The sequence below is a fragment of the Argiope bruennichi genome, chromosome 1 (assembly GCF_947563725.1).
Source record: "Argiope bruennichi chromosome 1, qqArgBrue1.1, whole genome shotgun sequence".
Classification (NCBI taxonomy): domain Eukaryota; kingdom Metazoa; phylum Arthropoda; class Arachnida; order Araneae; family Araneidae; genus Argiope; species Argiope bruennichi.
The window spans coordinates 151,326,584-151,333,287 of record NC_079151.1 but is presented as its reverse complement, the minus strand read 5'-3'; positions in this window follow the sequence as shown (position 1 = coordinate 151,333,287).

Below are 6,704 nucleotides of genomic sequence, written 5' to 3'. Positions count from 1 at the left end.
CACTATACAGATAAAGTCATTGCAAACAAAACATCTATAATTTCATACGCATATATATATAAGGCATGAAACCAAAAGCAATAACATTAAAAAAATTTAAACTTCAATTAATGAACATGAAATTAATAGTACAGCAGGAAGAACAGCTTTTTAAAAATAAACAAAATAACATCTTTTAAATGGAATAAAAGAAATCTTGTATGACCATTTTTTTAAAACTATTTCAACGTTCACTGTAAAAACAAAATTATCTCTTTAGTTCTTAGAAAATAAATTAAAAAATTACACTGGCATACAACACTATAAAAAAATATAAGGGGGGGGGGGGGAGGTAACATTCTGAATGATTGCATAAATTTATTGAGCACGACACTTAAAACACACAACAAGCACAAATGAGGAAAATGCATATGGAGAAAAATTGAATGGACATCTGACAGCTTTCACACCACATGAATGGAGTGAATGGTTCATAAAATAAAACCATCCTTAATTTCATAAAAATTTTTTTACAACATAAAATGGTAGTAAACATTAAGAGATTTAAACTAATAACTCGAAATGAAATTATCACTAGGAATGAACATGTAAAAAAAAGAAACAGTGAAAGGAAGAAGACTGAAACATCTTTTTTTTTTGGGGGGGGGGGGGTGGTGGTGGGGGGGAATTACGCACAAAAATAATATTCTAATAAACAATTATTTAAATGCTCCATCTAAAACCAATAGCGGAAATACATTTGTTACTTATTAGAAGAAGACTGTTCGATTAAAATCAGTAACCACAATACCAAAATTAAATCATAAAAATTGGCGATGCTAATTCAATATTGTCCGAATCAATACAGAAATTTATGGAACATGTTTTTTTAATAAATAATAAAAACATCATGCACATGAATTACATATGGAAATGAGCCAAAATTGTATCCTGCATATTTCAACACCACACCAACACAGTGAATGTGTGTGTGTGTGAGAATTAAGACACATGCAAGCAAAATTGAAACCAAATATATAATTTAACAAAGTTGATTTCATAAAAGTTGTTTTCTCATGAAATAACTTTCATGGTCAAAACAGCAAATTTGGAAAAGAAGACTCATTTCTTATTCACCAAAAATTTAAGAGATGGCAGAAATGATTTCAGCACTCGCTCTCAAAACAAATCAAATACTTATTCATTCATTCCACACGTACCAGTAGAAATTTGTAATTATAAATTATACATATTACTGCAAGGACTGTACAACATTAAAAAGCAACAAAATCATTGTGTGTGTGTGGGGGGGGGGGATGACTCTTAATGACAATAGTAATTTATTGAGCATGTCACGTAATGAACACACAAAAGTACAAATGAGAAAAATGCATATTAAAATAAATTCAATGGAAATATAACAGCTTCCACACCACATGAACATATTGAATAAAATCAATAAAATGAAAACATCTTAAATTTTATTAAAAAGAAATTACAACATAAAATGATATTGAATATTAAAAGATGTGAACTGATAAATCGAAATGGAATGAAAACTAGATAAAGGGGGGGGGGGGGATATGCACAAAATACATACTTAATTTGTAAAATACTAACAAGAATGTTCACTTAAATTAAGACACTGTAATATGAAAATTAATTTATGAAAACAGGAGATGTGAATTTAATATTGCTCGAATCAATAGAGATATTTAGATAATATACTTCTGAAGTGAATCGTGAAGACACACTGTGCATAAATTACACATGTAAATGAACCAAAATTGTATGCTGCATACTTCCACACCACACCAACACAGTGAAAATGTGCAGGGGGGGGGGGGAGAGATATACATGCAAGTGAAATTGACAGGCAAAAGTATAATGGGGTGAATTTGTGTAAAATGCACATGCAACTGGAATTAATGTCTAATATTTATATATATATACACACACACAATATTTTGAAAACAAAATTAATTTTTTATGCACCACAACTTTATGCAATTCCAGATGTTTCAATCATTTAGAAAAGATTTGATCATTTTCCATGAAAACAAAACAAAATAAATTGAATTCATTTCACTACTATCAGCACAAAATTGTAATTGGGGGGGGGGATGGTCAAAAGATGCATGCAAGCAAGAGCGAAAACCAAAAATATAATTAAAAGAAAGTTGATTACTCGTGATATTATTTCCACATTCAAAACACAAATTGGGGGGGAGGGGGGAAGTATTTTTCATGCACTCAAAATTTATAAAAAAATCAGAGGTTTCAAGCAATCAGAAATGATTTTAGAATTCGCTCTCAAAACAAAACAAAAACAAGCAGTTCATTTTTCAATTTGATTTCATTTAAAAGAAATATATGCAACCAAAAAAATTAGTTAACATTAAGAGATGCGAACTAATACATCACAATGAAATGAACACTAGAAATAAACAGTTGAAACTTTAAAAAAAAAAAAAAAAAAAGGGGGGGGGGTAAGAATTTAATGCACAAAAACCACATTTAAATTTGTAATCAGAAAAAGGCTCCCTCGAAACCGAAATAGGTTATTATTTTAGAAAATACTAAAAAGAATGTTCAATTAAAATCGGTCACTACAATACCAAAGTTAATTCTCGAAAACAAAAGACATCAATTCAAATTTGTCCGCATCATTACTGAAACTTATGCTTCTTCTTTAGTGAATTGTAAAGACACCACGTACATAAATTACATATTGAAATGAACCAAAATTGCACTCTGCGTACTTCCACACCACACCAACATAGTGAAAGTGTGCAATGGGGGAGGGGGGGAGACATGCAACTAAAATTGAAAGACAAAAGTATAACGAAGTGAATGTGTGTAAAATACACATGTAACAAAAATTGATGTCTAATATATATAGACTAAAGGAAATTTATTTGCTTGTGTTATTATTTTCACGGTCAAAACACAAAGTTTTGAAAAGAAAATGTATTTTTTTATGCACCAAAAATTTATGAAATTTCAATCATTTTGAAAGGATTTCAGCACTCGCTCTCAAAACAAAACAAAAAATAGTCATTCATTTCAAAAGTATCAGTACAAAATTGTAATTTCGAATAACACGCCTTGCTGAAAGGACTGTACTTCACTTTTGAGTAATTTAATAGAAAAAATTTTTTTGGTCAGAATTATTTAGATAGCAAGAACTTATCCACTCTATGAATGCTGAATTGTTTTGCAATTCTAAAAAAACAAAGTGAATGCAGAATATGAATCTATTTAAGAATGAATAGGAATTTATCCACAAATTGAAGAACACAAAGGAAGAAAATTTGGAAATGAAACAGTAAAGTTTTAATGTGTCACAAAAAGGGCTACCTATACTACCAAGGAGATTACTTAACGAGAAACTTGGTACGCAATTAAACATAACAGGTTTATTGAAGTGATTGGAATCAAAATTACAAAATCAGATATAATGAAAAATCTGAACGTAAACACTAAAAGCAGATATAAAAGAAACTGATGACATTATAAGATTTTAATACAAAGTGCAAACAAACCATTGAAAAATTTTTTAGAAAAACTTACCCATTTTCCAACTGCAGTAGCTTTTGCAATTTTTTTATTCTATTGCTTTCTCAACATATCAGAATGAGCCAAAATTCCTGAATCAAATGGCATAATTGAAATAACTATATAAATTTTATTACAGTTTTTTGTAACAACATCTCAAGATTATGTTTGGAAAACAATTTTGACACGTCATAACAAAACACCAATGGGAGGATAATCTGACATATAACTCAATTGCTCACATTCATCATTTCACTTTCGATTCTAAAACAGTTATCACTTTCCTTCCAAAAGAAATGTCCGTCGGAAACAGTTGTTGACATGCTACAGTGTTAAACACAAAATATTCCAAAAGAAGCGTTAGAAAAAGGAATAAAATGACGCAATTAAGCACCCGGTTGGCGTTTTTTTTTTTTCTTGTTTTTTTTCCCGCACTGCACTTCTGGTTTTCTAATTGCTAAATAAAAAGAACACTTACAGAATTCGACGACTACAATATGATAAAAAGACACTTCCTATTTTTAACTGGTAAAATAAATACTTCGCAACTAACTACGGAACAGAAAATTTGAAAAAGAACGACCGATTAAGTTACACGCCATTTCATTTCTTTCCGTTGAAAAACAAACTCTTTTGCATCCTCGGTTCGAAGTGATAATTATCGTCTGCAGCAGGGAACGAGAATGAAGGTCAGATTTTTAAGGAAATAATAATGAGTTATAAAATATACACCTTTCTAAAATACACAAATGAAAATTACAAATAATATTCCGTTTAAAAGACCGCCATCGAAGTTCAAGAAATGAATTTCAACAGACACGGTCACAGTTCCTTTTGAAGCAAAATCGAGCTGCAAATCGTCTGCCAATCAAAAAACTGGAAAAGTATCCTGGGACGCTAGAATACAGCCTCTACAGATTCAAACTTTTTCACTTTTCAGTATTGGCAATTGTTTTTAAATTGTAACGTTTCGTATCCGAATGATTTATGATCCTATCCGAAAACGTTTCTCAGAAGTAGGATATCATTTTCCACAATTATTTTTTAATGCGTACAATCCATTTGATACGTTGCAACGGATAAAGTATCACGATCTTATGTTTGAATTTTGTATTACTGTGCACGGTGGCAATTCTCAGAAATAAGATATTTTATTCGAAAATGATTCATTACAAACGTTTTAACGGATCACTGATTAATATAACATACTAAAATTCTGCTTTTTTTTTTTAATTATAAAGAAGTTTGGAAAAATTCTTGGAGGTGCACACGGATAATTATCACTTTTCGTTTTTAATGAATTACGATTGTTTATCTGACTGTTTACAAAGAAAAATGTTGTACGGCAATAACATTTGTTACCTTCATTGAATTTACAATTAAATGATTTCATTTCTTTTGTTAAGGATATCGTAAAAAAGGTAAGTGAGTTCCTCTAATAGGATAAAAAAAAGTATTAACTCATTTGTATGCTGAATGAAATTTAATCTTTTTTTTTATATAAATTTTTCATTTCTTTACTAATAAACTGCCTGTACGTATCAAGTTATGTCAGCTATCATTCAATTGAGCTACAATGTTTATCATTATTGAATAAATGTTTCTGGAACTGATTTTTTTTTTTTTTTTTTGGTAAATGAATTTTGAATTATTGCAACAGACAAATGTATCGCTGACGGAATCAATGTCATGGCAACTACATGTATGGAATATTTTTAAAAAAAAAAAAAAAAAAAACATTTCTGTCAAGGTGAGGAAGCCAGTATCTGTATCAGTAAAGATTTATTGTACATTATAAAGGGTTTATACTAAGGAGGAAGGTATAAAAATGAGGAAGGCAAGTATCTGTACCTATTTTTGTAAAGAATTTCTACATCTAACTTGTGCGGATAGTTACAATTTTAACGAATTTTGTTTCATTTCATAAAACCGACATCTGTTCCCAGAGAATAAAATAGGTATATTTGATGAATAATGAATTATTAAACATCCAATATTATAAATACTTATTTTCTGTATATACTATGAAATCATTTATTGGCAACGAGAGATATTATAAGTATAAGATTAGATATTTTTAAAAAAGAATGGAGACAAGTATCTGTAACTGATTTTTCTCCATTCGATAATATGTCACTTTGGACATGAAACAGCTGAATATAAACAGAAAGAAAAATAAGTGAATGGGCAACATACACAGAAATGCAATAATTAAGCAACACATCAGGCAAATATGGTTTCAGTTAATATATAAGCACATTAAAAAAAAGATCATTTCAGTGGACATGAGAAAAATATGCAGAGAAATAAGGATTCCCACTCGAATAGAAATGGAGGCTAGTATCTGTAGCACTTCAGTTAAAATTGAATTCAATCATTAATACATTACAGATATTGTAGTTTTTGAATATACATGAAATAAATATTGTATAATAGGATTTTTTTAAAACAAATTTGTTTGGTGGGGGTAGAGATATTCTATAAACAAATAAGGATTTGAATTACATAATCAATTGTATATTGAAAATGAAAAGATTAAAAATATTACACTTTTTAGCAATGCTTAAAAAAGTATTACAAAAGAGCATAAGATTTTTTTTTAATTTACAAATTTCTTATAACAGACTGAAATTAACATTGGGAAAGCATTCATGTAAGTGAAGTGCATCAAAATGTTTGTTTACATATAATGCTTTTGTGTTCCTAAGATTGAAGTGAAATTTTATAATAAGCAAGGGCAGTATCTGTATCCAAAAGAATTGAAAACTATTGCACAGTGTTCCATTCAAATCATAATATTTTAAACAACACATAATCATACATACATATTATATATATATACACATACATATATACATGCATATATATATACATATATATATATATACATGCATATATATATACATATATATATATATACATGCATATATATATACATACATACATATATATATACATGCATACATATATATATACATGCATACATATATATATACATGCATACATATATATATATATATATACACATACATACATGTATATACACACACATACATACATATATATACATGCATACATACATATATACACATGAATACATATATATACATACATATATATATACATGCATATATATACATTCTTGATTTATATATCCAGAAGTCATA